Below are 22,520 nucleotides of genomic sequence, written 5' to 3'. Positions count from 1 at the left end.
ACAGGGACCTGGGGGCCCGCTCCGACTCGTCCTCAGGGGAGGGAGTCGTGAAGCCAGGTGGTGGCGGCAGAGGGCGCCGTGCCGGGGAAGCCGCCGGGGGCTGCCGCCGTGCATCGCTCCACGAAGGGGGTGCGGGGGCCGGCGCCGAAGGGCCGAAGCCGGAGGAACCTGAAAAAAGAGAACACCATCTCGACAAAGTACACAAGCCTCGAGGTGTACACACGATGAGTGACAGGATCATAGCACAGGTAACCTTTGGTGTTAGGAGGGTAGCCAAGGAAGATGCATGGGACAGATCATGGTGCGAGCTTGTGTGGCGTGGTGGACGCGGTGCTAGGATAACAGAGACACCCGAAGATGCGGAGACATCATAGGACGGTGGTGTGCCGAAGAGAAGGTGGTGAGCGGCGTAGTTCCACCAAGGGCGACACAGACGAATGTTAACTAAGAGCAACTCTAGCAGACCCCGCATTTTGCCGACCCGTAAAATGTGTTTGCAGGTCACACGGGGCGGTTATGCAGGCCGAAATTTGCCGCGGCAGACTAGAAACCGCAAACAAACCCCTAAATTTAAAAAAAGGTTGTTTCGCGCGAGAAATTTTAAGCAACAGCTCGCCGGAGCTTGCTCGCATACATGGTTCTTCTTCGCATAATAAGTTCATACACGCCACATACATACATAGAGGTTAGATCACTACAACAAGAATCCTCCTTCAGCAACGCATAGATGCGTTGTCGTTTGTCCGTATTAGCGTTGCTATGGTCTACACCAACGGATTCATATGCATTGCCGTTGGTGGCGTTGCAAGGGTCTACTACAACGTATATAGATCCGTTGGTAATCAAGGAAATAATGTGTTGCAAAGTAACAACGGATTCATGCAACGCTTCTATGCGTTGGTGCTTGCAAAATAGAATAACCTCCATATATAATCATTTATAACACTGTTTGTGCTTGCAAAATAGAATAACCTCCATATATAATCATTTGTAACAGTAGGTAGTTTGAATGGCAGTACAAGGTAGAACTTTAGCAAAATTCGGTAGAGTAGAAATGAAAATGATATATTTATTCAATGGAACCATCTGTTACATTACATACAACGGAAGTATCATCTACTAGGGGTACATCATCTCCTTAGAAAATAAAATAAAATAAAATATCGAATTTCTAAACATTCAAAGAACTGTCTTGTTTCTCCTCCAAGTACCAAGAATCATCATACGTTCTCCAAGATCCAAGTAATCATCTTGTATTGAAATTCTCAACCTACAAAGAAAAATCATAATACTATTTAGGCGTAAATTCAATATGAAGTTTAAAAATATACATAGTATGCACTATACCTAAAAGGATCCACATAAAAATTACAAAGTGTGCAAGAAAATATTGTTGGGGGAAAGACATAATCTTATGTATATCTGACAAATAACTTAGTAGGAGGACATGTTAAAAGACTGATTATCTTTGCCAATTGCGTGTGCCTGTTCCCTACGAACAGCCATCAGCATGTATTAACTACTAACAATTATTCAAACATTATATTATATCAACAATGAGATGAATTCAGCAACCAACTAAATGATGAGTAGGTAAGCAATAATATCGACTACACAAAATTGAATGTTTCCGTTTCCAAAGGTCTCAACATTAACTAGTTTAGTGTCTCACATCCCGCTCATGCTTGGTATGATGTACTTAACACCATGTAGTAGTAGGAGAAAGGAACTGAACACCAATAGCTCAAAATCATTAACTAATCTACATCACACAAACTTCGTAGTTACCTGAGAACTAAAATGTCACATTATAATTTCTCAATCAAGAATAAGACTCTTACAACCAGTAGAAGAAACAACATGGAAAAGAAACACTTCTTTAGATTTGGGCTTCTCTAGGAAAAAGTAGTGGATTTTTGTTTCTAGAGAAGGTAGGATCCAAGGTATTTATAAGGAAATAAAAATAATTTAATGCGGCACTATTTAATTCTTCAAGACCAACCTAGCACTAAGCTGAATATATATTTAAGAAATGCATCAGGGAGTACCTACGTAATGGCTAAAAAATCTGAATAAAAGCAAACCTAAGTAATGGATGAACAATTTTATGTCAGTACTTACCCAGTTTTAGCAAACACTACCCATGTACCTTTGCTGCCAATGTAGAATATCATATAACCAAGAGGATTTGATCTTTGGTCACAACTCAGCTCCCTAATCATGTATCATTTGTCATGTCATTAAGACCGGAAAAAATAGACATATATTGGCACACTTAACTAACAAAGATTCATTGGACCAGTTAGTGTAAAAATTAAGGATATGGAATAAATAAGAATGCTACTTCATGAGGAGGAGACAAGGAAATGGACACCTTAGTGGCCTGAACCAGGGGAGGGTTTATCAAGTAAGCGAATGGGTTGCCCGACTCTCTGTGATTATGTGATAAGCTGTACATTTCCATCTGCCCCTGAAGCTGCACGGCATTAAAGCAAGTTAACCCCTTACACAATCAGGCCAGGCAAGTTAATGATTTTAACACAATCTATCGATCTGCACATCTATTGTCAACAGTTGGAAACCTGACCTGTAGGACATTTTCATACCAACATCATAGTTACTGCATCTGTTTAGATACTGAAAGACTGTTACCTGACATCTTGCAGGCACAAAAATTGCAAGGGAAAAAAAATCACATGATGAGATACAGGTGGTACAAATAATACTAACAATTGCAAGGACAAGGAACCATGGAATCATAAAGGAGCTAGAGGGTTCCGTGATTATTATTGTACGCATTGTACATATTGAGTAATTTTTTGCAATGGAGAGCATAAAAGAGAATTAGAGAAGAGATAACAAGTAGTTGTTTCAATTTGCAAGAATTTTAAAACATACTGATCTTCTACTTTTATTTGGGAATGCATATTATCTTCTATCTAGTGTATATGTACTAAGGAGTAGGAAAATCAGCAGCAACAGCAATAGCAATCAGCGGCAGCAGCAATAGCAACCAGCGGCGATAGCAAGTGTTTACTGTATAGGAACCAAGGAGCAGCAAAATCAGTAGCATCGGCATAGCAATTAGTGGCAGTAGCAAACAATCAGTGTAATAGGGCTGTACCTGTACTTTCAATCAGCAGGCACGCACGCACCACACACACACACATGCACACGAGCCAAGCACACACGCAACTGCAGACAAAAGCACGCCGGGCACCAAAATAAATCCAAAAGGAGCACCATCGCCGCCGAAGGCTTCGCGAGCCACAAGAACCACCCGCACGCGCGGGATCCAATTGGTAGTTGAGGAACACGGCCGGAGCTCCACCACATGCTCCTCTCCCCTCGGGCCCGTCTCCACTGTCGACCACCACCGAGAGAAGGGAGCAGAACCCTACACCACAGCTTGTTTCAGATCCATGCCTGATCCGGAAGGCGGAAGCAGCAATGCCTGAGCCGGAAGGCGAAACCAGCGACGCGGAGTAGTGACCTCTGGAACAGAGGCGAGCGAGCTGCGCCGGCGATCCGTGTCGACTAGATTTACTGCAGGACACGTGTAGTGGCGTCGAGGACGTCGCCAAGGAGGAATATAGGACGAGTGCACTGAGGGGAGCCTGGCCCATGAGCGATGGTGCGGGACATCGCCGGATTTAGGGAGAATCGAAGGTGGCGGCGGCTTGTCATGGAAGTCAGATGAGAAAGAGGGGAATCGGGGGAGAGAGAAGTGGATGAGGTAGGTGTTGGTACGGGGAGGTATGATTTATTTTAGGGAGAGGAGGTTGGCTCTAAGCGCGGAAGTCTTGGGGACGAGGAGGTTAGCTCTAAGTGCGAGAGGTGGGAGGTGGGATAAACAACAGATCCTACAATATCGGTGGTACAAATGCATTGGTATAGGGGGGATTTTGTTGTAGTGGATATGCTAGACAGGGCCTACGCTACTGCATCACTGCTACAAAATTGAGCTTACCGGAGCTCCTGCGGTACCCGCCCACCGGCGGCGATCAGTCGGAGTCGAAGCCGAGGTCGACGAAGAGCTTCGCCTGCTCCTCCTTCATCACGCGCAGGTCGGCCTCCTTCGATGCCTGTGCCTGCGATGCCGCGAGGCCCGAATCGAGGAAGAGTCGGTCGTACTCGAGCTCGCGCCGGATGCGCTCTTCCATCTCCTGCAGCTCCTTCGCCGACTGCTCGAGGACGACGCGCTCGAGGAGCTCTTCCTACACCAGTGGGAGGTAGTCCTCGGGTCCGATGACGCCTCGGCGCATCTGGCACGGCCTCCTCCGTCTCCCTCTTCATCGGAACGAGCCGTGAGCTCGATGCGCCCACGGATGAGCTCCCCGCGGACCAGTGGCCGAATGAGCTCCCCGCGGACCAGTTGCCGGAGGAGGCGCGGCGGTGACGGGCGCGCTCGAGCTCGAACTCGTCGAGCTCACGCCGGTTGAATGCCGGCGGTGGCCGGGAACCCTGGTTGAGTCACCGACGCGCCCCCCGCTTGCGCGCGGCGTCAGATCTGGCGCGGCGGCGGCGCTCCGCCTCATCCCCTGAGTCGGCCATGGTGGTTCAAGGCTCGCTGGCGGCAAGAAATCGAGCGACACGGTGGGGAATTGGAGGGGAACGCGGCGGCGGGAGGATAGGGTATCGACCCGCATCTGCCCCACAAACCCGCAGTTATAGTGGCTCGGGGTTTGCGTTTGCAGGCTGCGGCAAAAAAATTTATGGGCCGTGTTGTGGAATTGTCACATCAGATGTCCTCGTGAAAGGACTTAGTTGTGGAGCCATCACAACTAGGAAGCTTGAAGGGGTTAAACAGGACAAAGGACACGAGAGGGTTTATACTAGTTCGGCCCCTTACCGTGAAGGTAAAGGCCTACGTCTAGTTGGGTTGGTATTGATGTTTCGATGACCAGGGAGCAAGATACGCTATGCCCGTTTCTTGATGAGTTGTTTTCTTGTCCTAAGCTGCCAGCAGGTCGTCCCCTTATATACACAGGTTGACGCCCTGTGGCTTACAGAGTCCCGGTCTGCTTATAAACAGTGTCCGGCTCGATGACTAATTAAAATCTACCTTGTGATACAAGTCATGCCATTACGGCGGTTTACTACAACGGGCCTTGAGCCGCCTGTGGGCCTTAAGCCCTTATTTGAACCGCCATCTTCATGCTTGGTCTTGGGCTTCTTTCTGGTGAATCTTCTTTGCGTAACCCGGCCCCTCCTGGGCGGCTTACAAATAGTTATATCCCCAACATTAGTCCCCAGAAAGGCCTCAACCCAAAGAAGGGGAAGTGGTAGTTTTCACGGATCACATGAACCGGGGATTTGCCCCTCCCGGCTCAAAATTCTTCAGGGAAGTTTTGAATTTCTTTGATCTTAGACCTCAAGACATTGGACCCAATTCCGTGTCAAACCTTTGCAATTTTCAAGTCTCCTGTGAGGTGTATCTTGGAGAGGAACCAAGTCTGCTTCTATTCGGAGAACTTTTTTACTTGAACCGACAGAATGAACGTACCAACGGGCCTAGTCTTGAGCTTGGCGGCATCTCGATCCAGCGATGGAGAGACTGCCTGTTTCCTTATGCTGAGTTGCCGAGTCACCCAAAAGATTGGAACTAGACATGGTTCTACTGTCAGGACACTTCTCCGGCTGATGAGAAGCCTCTGCCCGGCTTTCGCGCCCTGCGCCTTGAGTCCAACCATCCGCTGGCGGATAAACTGACCACTGTTGAACGTCTGCCTCTTAACCCCACCATCAAGAAGATTAAAGCTCTGTTGGGAAATGGTTTAAATGGCATCGATCTGGTCCGAGTCTGGGTCACTTGGCGAATACTTCCCTTAAGCTGCCGCCCCGGCTTAATGTGTACTTACACAGGCGAAAAGGACGATTGAATGCGTCATAGTCCTGACGACTTACCAGATGATGTGGTAGATGCTACAACCCAGTCACTGCTGAAGGAGGGCACTGTAACCAGTAATACCTTTGGCTTACTTCCCTTCTGCAAGAAAAACCCGGCCCCTGCAGTGAGTTATCAATCTTAATAAATACTCTCTGCTTCGTTATACCTTATTTGAGCTCATAATTCTTTATCTTTTTCCACAGGCCGACGATTACTTCTGGAAGGTCAAATATGATCATGACGCTGCCAAACAATCCAGGGCAGCCAAGAAGACCGAAAGGAAAGCCGCCAAGACAGGAACCTCAAAGAAGAAGAAACCCATCACCTCCAAGTTATTCAAATTGGATGATACTTCTTTGGATGATGAAGAGGTAATCCTTTAACTTTCTTAACTCTCTTGTCACTATGTTACTGACATTCTGTCCTTTCACGAGGATACAGGGAATAGTCAAACAGTTGAAGAAGAGGTAACTATAATCTCCTCCGACTCAGAGCCTTTGCCAAAACAAAAAACCCGAAGGGTGACCCGGAAAGTAAGATTTTCACATCCTCTAGCTTATCAAGATCCTCAATTTCTTTTCAAGCAACAACAGCTTGAGAACCGGAGGTAGACTCGGGCCAACCAAGATGCTGAACTCTCCTCCGGCTTACCCGATGTAACTAGGAAGCGCCGGACCGAGGTTATCTCCGATTTACATTCTGTTTTACCTTTGGCGGGTTTGATTCATCAACCTCTCAATTCATCTGACTCCAATTATCAGGATACCTCTCCTTGTTCCGACGAGTCTATGCAATCAAACATGCCGGCTTTCAAAACAGCTCCCGGGTAATGTAACCTTTCTTACATTAAGTTTTACCGTACTTTATGTTTTAATACTCATCCTTCTTCCTTTATTGACAGCCTACAAGTGAAGCCCAGCAAGTAGGCGAGGAAAAATAAGCCGTCCCAAGAGCCGGTTGTCATTAAACCGGCACTTGACTCGTCCGCTCCTGCTAGCTCCACCCATCAGCCACCGCCTGAACCGGCTTTGACATTCCGGTGCCAACCTCTGACCCGCCTGCAGAAGATGTTCTCCACAACTCTGATAATCCGGAAGTTCCTAGCCCGGCCAAGACGACTGACCCAGAAATTGTATATCTGAAAAGTCAATTTGTTGAACCGGGGCGGCCTACTGTTCTTGCCCAATGTGCCACCAAGGAAGAATTTGTCGAACGTCGAAGAGCCAAACAGGACATCACTGACTATACTCACTTAAGCATTGGTGATATAGTCTCGGGCTATCTGAACCAGGTGCATAATAGTCATGACCTGGAAATTGACATGGTGAAACAAATACAACACAAATCTGAGGTATAACTTATGCTACTTTCCTGAATCTTACTTACTGTACCAGCCCCCAAGTCTATTGCTTATGAAATAATATGCTGTAGACTTAGAAATCTGCTTACTGTTTGTTTGTCCGGTTCAAAGAGAATATATTTAACCCGGTTATAACTTGATAGTTTTAAATTTGCGATACACATTAGCCCCCAAGGGTCAAGTATCTTTACTTGTAAAGTGCTTGAGACTTAATATGTGTGACTCAGTATGGTAGGTTTAAAATTCTTCAGCATACATTAGCCCCTAAGTGCCAAGTATCTTTACTTGTAAAATGCTTGGGACTTTGAATGTCACCTTACCATGATCCTTACCATAACCTGGTGTCAATGCAGGCCAGCATAAGTCAATTTGAGTCGGAGCTTACTGTCCTGAAGAGTCGCCTGGAAACTCAAGAACTTGAAACTCAGAAGGCCAACTCCAAATTTGAATTCAGTGTCTCTGAAAATGAGAAGTTAAAGAAGAATTTTGAGTCAGGGAAGAAAGCTTGGGCTGATGAGAAAGCTTCACTGGTGACTCGGGCCGAGGCAGCAGAAGCATCTCTTGCAGAGGCAACAACCGAGCTGTCCGACTTAAAACGGCAGATATCTCAAATGGTCTCAGCCATCTTCGGTAAGTTACGGTGCAAAACCTCAAACATTGTAATCTTCCAATGACTATTGTAATAGTTATCTCCGGCTGACTGTTATGTTTGTGCACACACAGGCCCCAGGAGTACCAACCTTAAGCAAAACATGCTGATCAAGCTTAAAGCAGTTTACACCTTAGTGGAACAGCTGTACTCCGGGTCACAACATGCCTTGGCCGTTGTAGCCTTATCAAACACCCCTTCCCGCCTTTTACAAGACGTGCTGAAGCATCTCGCTGTGCTACCTCAGCGAATTCAAGATTTAAGGCGGGCATCCGCAAGAGCCGGAGCCGTGGCCGCATTGAGCCGGGCAAAGGCATGGACGCCAGAGCTTGACTTAGCTAATCTCTCTCTTGGATATCCGAGCCTGAAGCAGGACGGTTCTGCATTTGATGATCAAGATTTCACCGCCTGCGTCAAAGTCGTACGTCCCTTGGCCACCCTTATTGGGAATGATACTGATCTTACTAAGTATTCGCCGGGCTATGATAGCGAGAACCGGAGAATTCCAAACATTCCATATGACCAAGTCAGCCTGATCCCTCCAACGCGTAAGCATACCTTTGCCCCTGAAGTGGACCCGGCCGGTTTAATAGATAATGAAGCTGAGTTTGAAGCCTTGAGTGGCATTGACTGGGCCTCGTCCACCTTCCAGGACAAAGCAACCGACGGAGAAGCGGAGAAGGATAACCCGGAGTCTTCAAGCCCGCCGAAGGAATGAACCGCCAGGCGTTTTATAACTTCGCAAAAACAATGCTCCACTTATTCAGACTCGGGGAGTCTTGTAATAGGATAGAAAAAACCTCTCAATGTTTGTCATGCCTTTGCGCATGTTTATGGCGCTTAATACTTTCATAAGCCGCCATTGTTATATATTTCCATCTCGGGTTGATCGTTTGTCTCCTTGATGTTAAATTTGCTTGCCTCATCCTGTAATCCCTTTGATAATCCCACCTGTTTATGTGACCTTTGCCATGTGGATGGTTTCAACTCCTGAAAGTCGGAACTTATAATGCTCACCTAGCACTTAACAACCTGGGATAATTAATATTAAGCCGGAAGAATCAAAAGCCATCTCACAGTGCTTTCAAAAAAGGTTTCCAAATAGTCAAGCAATTACGCTTATGACATATAATAAACAATTTTCAGAGGCTTCTGATTCGAATACGATCAGTTAAACCATTCCAAAGGGGTTAAGCTAAGATTCGGATATGATCATATAGCCCCCAATGGCTTTGGCGATGCCGATCAAGTGGGTATCGACAGCTATGTTCTCTTGGGTTCGAATACGACCCATGTTTGAACAGGAAGCCCCCAAGTGACCATATGAGTTGTTTAATGACGCTGATTCGAATACGATCCACGTCAGACCCAAAGGGGTTAAGCTGTGATTCAAATATGATCAAGAAGCCCCCAAGTGGGTTTGGCAGTATGCCGATCAAGCGGGTATCGACAGCTATGTTCTCTTTGGTTCGAATACGACCTATGTTTGAACAGGAAGCCCCCAAGTGATCATGGCTAGATTCAGTTATGATCATAAGCCGGGCCAAAGGAAAAGCCAGATTCAGATATGATCCGCTCCCTGTTGGTAGTTTCCACCACCTGACAAAGAAGACATAAAAATATTCTTTGAGGGGAAAAAGGACAGAGGTCCTGCTTTATTGCTTTATATAATATGTACATCGTCAAAAATATATACATCTGAAGAGACGGTGGCTCAAGTATAGTAAGGCCGAAGATGGGCTATATTCCATGGCCGGCGGGTCTCCTCCTCCGACTTATGTGAGTCTTTGTGCTCTCGAACATCAATGAGGTAATATGACCCGTTGTTCAGATTCTTGCTGACCACAAAGGGTCCCTCCCAAGGCGGAGATAGCTTGTGCATATCATATTGATCTTGGATGAGCCGGAGTACCAAGTCGCCTTCCTGAAAGGTTCTGCTCTTAACCTGGCGGCTATGATAGCGGCGCATGTCTTGCTGGTAAATCGCCAAGCGGACTATTGCCAAGTCTCGCTCCTCATCCAACAAGTCAAGTGCGTCCTCACGAGCCTTTTCGTTATCCGCCTCAACGTAAGCCGCCACGCGGGGTGAGTCGTGTCGGATGTCACTTGGCAGAACTGCCTCTGCTCCATAGACCATGAAGAAAGGTGTGTAACCCGTAGATCTGTTAGGCGTAGTGTTGATGCTCCATAGCACAGAGGGTAACTCCTCCAACCAACAACCCGGAGTCCGTTTTAAGGGAACAAAGAGCCGGGGCTTGATACCCTTCAGGATCTCTTGATTAGCTCTTTCCGCTTGACCATTGGATTGAGGATGAGCAACTGCCGAAACATCAAGCCGGATATGTTCTCACTGACAGAACTCTTCCATGGCTCCCTTGGAGAGATTTGTGCCATTATCAGTTATAATACTGTGTGGGAAACCAAAACGAAAGATCACCTTTTTCATGAACTGAACCGCTGTGGCCGCATCACACTTACTGACTGGCTCCGCCTCAACCCACTTTGTAAATTTATCCACTGCCACCAGGAGATGTGTCTTTTTATCCTTAGACCTTATGAAAGGTCCAACCATGTCAAGACCCCAGACTGCGAACGGCCAAGTAATCAAGATCATCCTTAATTCTTGAGCCGGCACATGAGCACGTCATGAGAACTTCTGACAACCGTCACATTTACTGACCAGATCCTCCGCATCAGCATGAGCCGTGAACCAGTAGAAACCATGACGGGAAGCCTTGGCCACAAGATATTTTGAGCCGGCGTGATGACCACAATCTCCTTCATGAATCTCACGAAGTATCTCTTGTCCCTCTGCAGGCGACACACAGCGTTGAAACGCCCCTGTTACACTGCAATGACGCAACTCGCCATTGACAATCGTCATGATTTGGACCGTCTGACAATTTGTCTTGCCAAAGTTTCATCCTGTGCTAACTCTCCCCGGGTCATGTAGGCCAAATATGGCACTGTCCAATCCGGGATAACATGAAGAGCTACCACTAGCTGGGCCTCCGGGTCTGGCACCGCTAGTTCTTCCTCGGTAGGCACCTTGACAGAAGGGTTATGCAAAACATCAAGAAAGGTGTTTGGTGGCACCTGTTGGGGAACGTAGTAATTTCAAAATTTTCCTACGCACACGCAAGATCATGGTGATGGCATATCAACGAGAGGAGAGAGTGTTGTCTACGTACCCTCGTAGACCGTTAAGCGGAAGCGTTATAACAACGCGGTTGATGTAGTCGTACGTCTTCACGAATCGACCGATCCAAGCACCGAACATACGGCACCTCCGTGTTCAGCACACGTCCAGCTCGATGACGTCCCCCAGGCTCCAATCCAGCGAAGCGTCGGAGATGAGTTCCGTCAGCACGACGGCGTGGTGACGATGATGATGTTCTACCGGCGCAGGGCTTCGCCTAAACTCCGCAACGATATGACCGAGGTGGAATATGGTGGAGGGGGGCACCGCACACGGCTAAGCAACGATCCGTAGATCAACTTGTGTGTCTATGAGGTGCCCCCCTCCCCTGTATATAAAGGGGGAGAGGAGGAGGGGGCCGGCCTAAGGGGAGGCGCGCCCTAGGAGGGGGAAACCTACTCCAAGTAGGTTTGCCCCCTCCCTTTCCTATTCCAAGAAGGAGGGGAAGGAAGGAGTGGGAGAGGGGAAAGGCAAGGGGGGCGCCGCCCCCCCCTTCCTTGTCCTATTTGGACTCAAGGGGAGGGGGCACGCCTCTTGCCCTGGCCGGCCCCTCTCTCTCTCCACTAGGGCCCATCAAGGCGCATTACTTCCCGGGGGGGGGGGGGTTCCGGTAACCCTCCGGTAGTCCGGTTTTTCTCCGAAAACACCCGGAACACTTCCGGTGTCCGAATATAGTCATCCAATATATCAATCTTTATGTCTTGACCATTTCGAGACTCCTCGTCATGTCCATGATCACATCCGGGACTCCGAACAACCTTCGATACATCAAAACTTATAAACTCATAATAAAACTGTCATAGTAACGTTAAGCGTGCGGACCCTACGGGTTCGAGAACTATGTAGACATGACCTAGAACTATTCTTGGTCAATAACCAATAGAGGAACCTGGATGTTCATATTGGTTCCCACATATTCTACGAAGGTCTTTATCGGTCAAACCGCATAACAACATACGTTGTTCCCTTTGTCATCGGTATGTTACTTGCCCGAGATTTGATCGTCGGTATCCAATATCTAGTTCAATCTCGTTACCGGCAAGTCTCTTTACTCGTTCCGTAATACATCATCTCATAACTAACTCATTAGTTACAATGCTTGCAAGGCTTAGGTGATGAGTATTACCGAGAGGGCCCAGAGATACCTCTCCGACAATCGGAGTGACAAAACCTAATCTCGAATTGTGCCAACTCAACATGTACCTTTGGAGACACCTGTAGAGCACCTTTATAATCACTCAGTTACGTTGTGACATTTGGTAGCACACAAAGTGTTCCTCCGGTAAACGGGAGTTGCATAATCTCATAGTTGTAGGAACTTTGTATAAGTCATGAAGAAAGCAATAGCAACATACTAAACGATCAAGTGCTAAGCTAACGGAATGGGTCAAGTCAATCACATCATTCTCCTAATGATGTGATCCCATTAATCAAATGACAACACATGCCTATGGTTAGGAAACATAACCATCTTTGATCAATGAGCTAGTTTAAGTAGAGGCATACTAGTGACACTATGTTTGTCTATGTATTCACACATGTATCATGTTTCCGGTTAATACAATTCTAGCATTAATAATAAACATTTATCATGATATGAGGAAATAAATAATAACTTTATTATTGCCTCTAGGGCATATTTCCTTCAGTCTCCCACTTGCACTAGAGTCAATAATCTAGATTACATAGTAATGATTCTAACACCCATGGAGTCTTGGTGCTGATCATGTTTTGCTCGTGAGAGAGGCTTAGTCAACGGGTCTGCAACATTCAGATCCGTATGTATCTTGCAAATCTCTATGTCTCCCACTTGGACTTGGTCCCGAATGGAATTGAAGCGTCTCTTGATGTGCTTGGTCCTCTTGTGAAATCTGGATTCCTTTGCCAAGGCAATTGCACCAGTATTGTCACAGAAGATCTTCATTGGTCCCGATGCACTAGGTATAACATCTAGATCGGAAATGAACTCCTTCATCCAGACTCCTTCATTTGCTGCTTTCGAAGCAGCTATGTACTCCGCTTCACATGTAGATCCCGCCACGATGCTTTGTTTAGAACTGCACCAACTTACAACTCCACCGTTTAATAAAAATACGTATCCGGTTTGCGATTTAGAATCGTCTGGATCAGTGTCAAAGCTTGCATTGACGTAACCATTTACGACTAGCTCTTTGTCATCTCCATATACGAGAAACATATCCTTAGTCCTTTTCAGGTATTTCAGGATGTTTTTGACCGCTGTCCAGTGACCCACTCCTGGATTACTTTGGTACCTCCCTGCCAAACTAATAGCAAGGCACACATCAGGTCTGGTACACAGCATTGCATACATGATAGAGCCTATGGCTGAAGCATAGGGAACTCCTTTCATTTTCTCTCTATCCTCTGCAGTGGTCGGGCATTGAGTCTGACTCAACTTTATACCTTTGTAATACAGGCAAGAACCCTTTCTTCGCCTGATCCATATTGAACCTTTTCAATACTTTATCAAGGTACGTGCTTTGTGAAAGTCCAATCAAGCGTCTTGATCTATCTCTATAGATCTTAATGCCCAATATGTAAGCAGCTTCACCGAGGTCTTTCATTGAAAAACTTTTATTCAAGTATCCTTTTATGCTATCCAGAAATTCTATATCATTTCCAATCAACAATATGTCATCCACATATAATATTAGAAATGCTACAGAGCTCCCACTCACTTTCTTGTAAATACAGGCTTCTCCAAAAGTCTGTATAAAACCATATGCTTTGATCACACTATCAAAGCGTTTATTCCAACTCCGAGAGGCTTGCACCAGACCATAGATTGATCGCTGGAGCTTGCACACTTTGTTAGCTCCCTTAGGATCGACAAAACCTTCCGGTTGCATCATATACAACTCTTCTTCCAGAAATCCATTCAGGAATGCTGTTTTGACATCCATCTGCCAAATTTCATAATCATAAAATGCGGCAATCGCTAACATGATTCGGGCAGACTTTAGCATCGCTACGGGTGAGAAAGTCTCATTGTAGTCAATCCCTTGAACTTGTCGAAAACCTTTCGCAACAAGTCAAGCCTTATAGACAGTTACATTACCGTCAGCGTCAGTCTTCTTCTTAAAGATCCATTTATTCTCAATGGCTTGCCGATCATCGGGCAAGTCAACCAAAGTCCATACTTTGTTCTCATACATGGATCCCATCTCAGATTTCATGGCCTCTAGCCATTTTGCGGAATCTGGGCTCATCATCGCTTCCTCATAGTTCGTAGGTTCATCATGGTCAAGTAACATGACTTCCAGAATAGGATTACCGTACCACTCTGGTGCGGATCTTACTCTGGTAGACCTACGAGGTTCAGTAGATACTTGATCTGAAGTTTCATGATCAATATCATTAGCTTCCTCACTAATTGTTGTGTTTGTCACAGGAACTGATTTTTGTGATGAACTACTTTCCAATAAGGGAGCAGGTACTGTTACCTCATCAAGTTCTACTTTCCTCCCACTCACTTATTTCGAGAGAAACTCCTTCTCTAGAAAGGATCCATTCTTAGCAATGAATGTCTTGCCTTCGGATCTGTGATAGAAGGTGTACCCAATAGTCTCTTTTGGGTATCCTATGAAGACACCTTTCTCCGATTTGGGTTCGAGCTTATCTAGTTGAAGTTTCTTCACATAAGCATCGCAGCCCCAAACTTTAAGAAACGACAACTTTGGTTTCTTGCCGAACCACAGTTCATAAGGCGTCATTTCAACGGATTTTGATGGTGCCCTATTTAATGTGAATGCAGCCGTCTCTAAAGCATAACCACAAAACGATAGCGGTAAATCAGTAAGAGACATCATAGATCGTACCATATCTAGTAAAGTACGATTACGACGTTCGGACACACCATTTCTTTGTGGTGTTCCAGGTGGCGTGAGTTGCGAAACTATTCCGCATTGTTTCAAATGTAAACCAAACTCGTAACTCAAATATTCTCCTCCACGATCAGATCGTAGAAATTTTATTTTCTTGTTACGATGATTTTCCACTTCACTCTAAAATTCTTTGAACTTTTCAAATGTTTCAGACTTGTGCTTCATTAAGTAGATATACCCATATCTGCTCAAATCATCTGTGAAGGTGAGAAAATAACGATATCCGCCACGAGCTTCAACATTCATCGGACCACATACATCTGTATGTATGATTTCCAACAAATTTGTTGCTCTCTCCATAGTACCGGAGAACGGTGTTTTAGTCATCTTGCCCATGAGGCACGGTTCGCAAGTACCAAGTGATTCATAGTCAAGTGATTCCAAAAGTCCATCAGTATGGAGTTTCTTCATGCGCTTTACACCGATATGACCTAAACGGCAGTGCCACAAATAAGTTGCACTATCATTATCAACTCTGCATCTTTTGGCTTCAACATTATGAATATGTGTATCACTACTATCGAGATTCAATAAAAATAGACCACTCTTCAAGGGTGCATGACCATAAAAGATATTACTCATATAAATAGAACAACCATTATTCTCTGATTTAAATGAATAACCGTCTCGCATCAAACAAGATCCAGATATAATGTTCATGCTCAACGCTGGCACCAAATAACAATTATTCAGGTCTAAAACTAATCCCGAAGGTAGATGTAGAGGTAGCGTGCCGACCGCGATCACATCGACTTTGGAACCGTTTCCCACGCGCATCGTCACCTCGTCCTTGGCCAGTGCTCGCTTATTCCGTAGTCCCTGTTTCGAGTTGCAAATATTAGCAACAGAACCAGTATCAAATACCTAGGTGCTACTACGAGCTCTAGTTAGGTACACATCAATAACATGTATATCACATATACCTTTGTTCACTTTGCCATCCTTCTTGTCCGCCAAATACTTGGGGCAGTTCCGCTTCCAGTGACCAGTCTGCTTGCAGTAGAAGCACTCAGTTTCAGGCTTAGGTCCAGACTTGGGTTTCTTCTCTTGAGCAGCAACTTGCTTGCTGTTCTTCTTGAAGTTCCCCTTCTTCTTCCCTTTGCCCTTTTTCTTGAAACTAGTGATCTTGTTGACCATCAACACTTGATGCTCCTTTTTGATTTCTACCTCCGCAGCCTTTAGCATTGCGAAGAGCTCGGGAATTGTCTTGTTCATCCCTTGCATATTATAGTTCATCACAAAGCTCTTGTAGCTTGGTGGCAGTGATTGGAGAATTCTGTCAATGACGTTATCATCCGGAAGATTAACTCCCAGTTGAATCAAGTGATTATTATACCCAAACATTTTGAGTATATGCTCACTGACAGAACTATTCTCCTCCATCTTGCAGTTGTAGAACTTATTGGAGACTTCATATCTCTCAATCCGGGCATTTGCTTGAAATATTAACTTCAACTCCTGGAACATCTCATATGCTCCATGACGTTCAAAACGTCGTTGAATACCCGGTTCTAAGCCGTAAAGCATGGCACACTGAACTATAGAGTAGTCATCAGCTTTACTCTGCCAGACGTTCACAACATCTGGTGTTGCTCCTGTAGCAGGCCTGGCACCCGGCGGTGCTTCCAGGACGTAATTCTTTTGTGCAGCAATGAGGATAATACTCAAGTTACGGACCCAGTCCGTGTAATTGCTACCATCATCTTTCAACTTTGCTTTCTCAAGGAACGCATTAAAATTCAACGGAACAACAGCACGAGCCATCTATCTACAACAAACACACACAAGCAAAATACTATCAGGTACTAAGTTCATGATAAATTTAAGTTCAATTAATCATATTACTTAAGAACTCCCACTTAGACAGACATCTCTCTAGTCATCTAAGTGATCACGTGATCCAAATCAACTAAACCATAACCGATCATCACGTGAGATGGATTAGTTTTCAATGGTGAACATCTCTATGTTGATCATATCTACTATATGATTCACGCTCGACCTTTCGGTCTCCGTGTTCCGAGGCCATATCTACATATGCTAGGCTCGTCAAGTTTAACCTGAGTATTCTGTGTGTGCAAAACTGGCTTGCACCCGTTCTAGATGGACGTAGAGCTTATCACACCCGATCATCACGTGGTGTCTGGGCACGACGAACTTTGGCAATGGTGCATACTCAGGGAGAACACTTCTTGATAATTTTTTAGTGAGAGATCATCTTAAAATGCTACCGTCAATCAAAGCAAGATAAGATGCATAAAGGATAAACATCACATGCAATCAATATAAGTGATATGATATGGCCATCATCATCTTGTGCTTGTGATCTTCATCTCTGAAGCACCATCGTGATCACCATCGTCACCGGCACAACACCTTGATCTCCATCGTAGCATCGTTGTCGTTTACGCCATCTATTGCTTCTACGACTATCGCTACCGCTTAGTGATAAAGTAAAGCAATTACAGGGCGTTTGCATTTCATACAATAAAGCGACAACCATATGGCTCCTGCCAGTTGCCGATAACTTCGGTTACAAAACATGATCATCTCATACAATAAAATATAGCATCACGTCTTGACCATATCACATCACAACATGCCCTGCAAAAACAAGTTAGACGTCCTCTACTTTGTTGTTGCAAATTTTACGTGGCTGCTACGGGCTTTAGCAAGAACCGTTCTTACCTACGCATAAAAACCACAACGATAGTTCGTCAAGTTGGTGCTGTTTTAACCTTCGCAAGGACCGGGCGTAGCCACACTCGATTCAGCTAAAGTGAGAGAGACAGACACCCGCCAGCCACCTTTAAGCACGAGTGCTCGTAACGGTGAAACCAGTCTCGCGTAAGCGTACGCGTAATGTCGGTCCGGGCCGCTTCATCTCACAATACCGCCGAACCAAAGTATGACATGATGGTAAGCAGTATGACTTGTATCGCCCACAACTCACTTGTGTTCTACTCGTGCATATAACATCAACGCATAAAACCTAGGCTCGGATGCCACTATTGGGGAACATAGTAATTTCAAAATTTTCCTACGCACGCAAGATCATGGTGATGGCATAGCAACGAGAGGGGAGAGTGTTGTCTACGTACCCTCGTAGACCGTTAAGCGGAAGCGATATAACAACATGGTTGATGTAGTCGTACGTCTTCACGAATCGACCGATCCAAGCACCGAACGTACGGCACCTCCGAGTTCAGCACACGTCCAGCTCGATGACGTCCCCCGGGCTCCAATCTAGCGAAGCGTCGGGGATGAGTTCCGTCAGCACGACGGCGTGGTGACGATGATGATGTTCTACCGGCGCAGGGCTTCGCCTAAACTTCGCCTAAACCGGCGTGGTGACGATGATGATGACGATGATGATGTTCTACCGGAAAGGCAAGGGGGGCGCCGCCCCCCCTTCCTTGTCCTATTCGGACTCAAGGGGAGGGGCGCGCCTCTTGTCCTGGCCAGCCCCTCTCTCTCTCCACTAGGGCCCATCAAGGCGCATTACTTCCCGGGGGGGGGGGGGGGTTCCGGTAACCCTCCGGTACTCCGGTTTTTCTCCGAAAACACCCGGAACACTTCCGGTGTCCGAATATAGTCATCCAATATATCAATCTTTATGTCTCGACCATTTCGAGACTCCTCGTCATGTCCGTGATCACATCCGGGACTCCGAACAACCTTCGGTACATCAAAACTTATAAACTCATAATAAAACTGTCATTGTAACGTTAAGCATGCGGACCCTACGGGTTCGAGAACTATGTAGACATGACCTAGAACTATTCTCGGTCAATAACCAATAGCGGAACCTGGATGTTCATATTGGTTCCCACATATTCTACGAAGGTCTTTATCGGTCAAACCGCATAACAACATACGTTGTTCCCTTTGTCATCGGTATGTTACTTGCCCGAGATTTGATCGTCGGTATCCAATATCTAGTTCAATCTCATTACCGGCAAGTCTCTTTACTCGTTCCGTAATACATCATCTCATAACTAACTCATTAGTTACAATGCTTGCAAGGCTTAGGTGATGAGTATTACCGAGAGGGCCCAGAGATACCTCTCGACAATCGGAGTGACAAAACCTAATCTCGAATTATGCCAACTCAACATGTACCTTTGGAGATACCTGTAGAGCACCTTTATAATCACTCAGTTACGTTATGACATTTGGTAGCACACAAAGTGTTCCTCCGGTAAACGGGAGTTGCATAATCTCATAGTTGTAGGAACTTTGTATAAGTCATGAAGAAAGCAATAGCAACATACTAAACGATCAAGTGCTAAGCTAACGGAATGGGTCAAGTCAATCACATCATTCTCCTAATGATGTGATCCCATTAATCAAATGACAACACATGCCTATGGTTAGGAAACATAACCATCTTTGATCAATGAGCTAGTTTAAGTAGAGGCATACTAGTGACACTATGTTTGTCTATGTATTCACACATGTATCATGTTTCCGGTTAATACAATTCTAGCATGAATAATAAACATTTATCATGATATGAGGAAATAAATAATAACTTTATTATTGCCTCTAGGGCATATTTCCTTCAGCACCGGCTTACGTTGAGATCCCGGCCGACTTAAAGCATCAGCCGCCTCATTCTTCCTTCGATCAATGTGCTCCACTTGATAACCCTTGAAATTCCCAGCCACAGCATCTACTTCACGTCGAGAAGCCGCCATGAGAGGATCCATGGAATCTCACTTGCGTGACACCTGTTGAGCCACGAGATCTGAGTCGCCTAGGCACCTGACCCGGCTTAAGTTCATCTCCTTGGCCATCCGGAGACCATGGAGTAAGGCCTCGTACTCTACTGCATTGTTAGTACATGGGAACATAAGCCGGAGTACATAACGAAATTTGTCACCTCGAGGGGAAGTTAAAACAATTCCAGCCCCTGAGCCTTCTAGCTGCCTGGACCCGTCAAAGTGAATAGTTCAATATGTGTTATCTGGCTTCTCCTCAGGTGCCTGCAACTCTGTCCAATCATTGATAAAGTCCACCAAGGCTTGAGACTTAATAGCAGCATGTGGCATGTACTTCAAACCATGAGGCCCAAGCTCGATAGCCCACTTGGCGACTCGCCCTGTGGCCTCCCTATTCTGGATGATGTCTCCCAAAGGGGCAGAACTTACCACAGTTATAGGATGACTTTGAAAGTACTGCTTCAACTTCCGGTTGGCCATAAACACTCCATAAACGAGTTTCTGCCAATGTGGATACCTTTGCTTAGACTCAATGTGCACCTCACTGATATAGTAAACCAGCCGTTGAACCGGATGCTCCTTGCCAGCCTCTTTACACTCCACCACGATGGCAACACTGACCACTCGTGAATTAGTAGCCACATATAACAGCAACGGCTCTCTGCCAATGGGAGCCGCAAGAACCGTTGGTTCAGACAATTGCCTCTTCAAGTCTTCAAAGGCAGCATCCGCAGCATCACTCCAGACAAAGGTGTCAGTTTTCTTCATCATCTGATATAACAGAAGGGCCTTCTCACCTAACCGGCTTATGAATCGGCTTAAAGCGGCAACACGACCCGCCAGTCGCTGAATATCATTGATACACGCCAGCTTAGCCAGAGAGGTAATCGCCTTAATCTTCTCCGGATTAGCTTCAATGCCTCTGTTTGACACCAGAAAGCCTAAGAGCTTGCCTGCAGGTACACCAAACACACACTTGGCTGGGTTAAGCATCATCTTGTAGACCCGGAGATTATCAAAGGTCTCTTTCAAGTCAGATATCAAGGTTTCCTTTTCTCTGGACTTCACCACAATGTCATCTACGTAAGCATGAACATTACACCCAATTTGATCATGCAAACAGTTCTGCACACACCGCTGATAAGTCGCCTGGGCACTTTTGAGTCCAAATGACATAGACACATAACAGAAGGCTCCAAACGGAGTGATGAAAGCTGTCTTCTCCTGGTCCTTAACTGCCATCTTGATCTGATGATAACCAGAGTAAGCATCCAAGAAGCTCAAACGTTCACAACCCACCGTAGCATCAATGATTTGATCAATACGGGGGAGAGCAAAGGGATCAGCCGGACACGCCTTGTTTAAGTCCGTGTAATCCACGCACATCCGCCAAGTGCCGTTCTTCTTGAGCACTAACACCGGGTTAGCCAAGCATTCCGGGTGAAAAACTTCAACAATAAACCCGGCCGCTAAGAGCCGGGCGAACTCTTCCACAATAGCTTTTCGTCTCTCTTCGTTGAACCGCCGGAGAAACTGCCTGACCGGCTTATATTTTGGATCAATATGGAGAGTGTGCTCAGCGAGTTCCCTCGGTACACCCGGCATGTCAGAAGGTTTCCATGCAAAGATGTCCCGGTTCTCACGGATGAACTCGATGAGCGCGCTTTCCTATTTAGGATCCAAATTGGCACTGATACTGAATTGCTGAGAAGCATCTCCTGGGGTAAAGTCAACAAGCTTTGTCTCAGCGGCCGACTTAAACTTCAACGCCGGGTCATGCTCAGTAGTTGGTTTCTTGAGGGAGGTCATATCCGCCGGGTTAACATTGTCTTGATAAAATTTGAGCTCCTCCGCGGCACAGGCAGACTCAGCGTAAGCCGCGTCGCCTTCTTCACATTCCAAGGCCACCTTTCAACTCCCATGCACAGTGATGGTGCCCTTGTAACCCGGCATCTTGAGCTGTAAGCAAGGTAGTCAGAGTCGCGATTCGACTGCTAGAATCCTACGATTTCACGATCCTACAGAAGCATGTCGGTCCAAGTCCCACTATGAATCCGGTTCAGGTAAAATCCATGTTGACTCGGGATCCGGATCGTAAAATCCTGTACAAAACGGTAGAATCCCGACTATGTTATGGACTATGACGGATTCTACTAATTTATCATCTGAGCCGTTCGTTTAATTCTAGCATAATGATACCCTAGCCTTTTTTTCTTGAGAGGAATATTAGGCCAGCCTCCACACCCTTTCCATATGAGCCACGACCCTTTTCCCTCCCAACCCCAAACGCAGCCGCCGGCACCTTGCTCCTAGAAACCCTAGATTGAACCCATAGATTGAACGTGAGGTGGCTTGTTGATAGATGGAATTGGTTTGAGAAGAAGGATGCATCAAAATTGATCGGAGGAGAGCAAGACCCTTCAAGGATCGGCCCTGTAGGTAATTGCGTGCATTGAATATTCACACGTTCTATACGTTTCCTCTCCTATATGTTCCCTACGTGCAAGCTATACATAGTAGGCCAGTGATGAAAAAAAGTGGAGTATAGCCAGCATTGACGTGTGCGTCTTTTAGAAGTGGTAGGAGTTTACTAGCATCCATTATATGTTAAGGAATCAAGATGCACAACTGTGGATACCTAATGTGTTAGCTAATCTTCAGTTGGTATTGTGTATAGTCGGTTAGTAAACAAGTTTGGGTCCTAGCTAGTTGTGCACGTAAGCAGAATTGGTACTAGTTCTAGTTAGATTAGGTTTACGGGTGCAATACTTGTGAGGTACGTACGTGTACGTG

General features: G+C 45.9%; 1 long non-coding RNA gene across 1 annotated transcript; it reads right to left on the bottom strand.

The window, feature by feature from the left end:
• Positions 1 to 1,044: 1,044 nt before the first annotated feature.
• On the bottom strand, positions 1,045 to 3,839 carry LOC123047291 (uncharacterized). The gene is made up of 2 exons (XR_006422893.1): positions 3,494 to 3,839; positions 1,045 to 3,397 (listed from the first exon to the last, which is right to left on the bottom strand). It is a non-coding gene; the product is annotated as an uncharacterized lncRNA (long non-coding RNA).
• Positions 3,840 to 22,520: the final 18,681 nt, after the last annotated feature.

This window comes from Triticum aestivum, chromosome 2B (assembly GCF_018294505.1).
Source record: "Triticum aestivum cultivar Chinese Spring chromosome 2B, IWGSC CS RefSeq v2.1, whole genome shotgun sequence".
Taxonomy (NCBI): domain Eukaryota; kingdom Viridiplantae; phylum Streptophyta; class Magnoliopsida; order Poales; family Poaceae; genus Triticum; species Triticum aestivum.
This window is presented reverse-complemented; position numbering and strand designations above follow the sequence as displayed.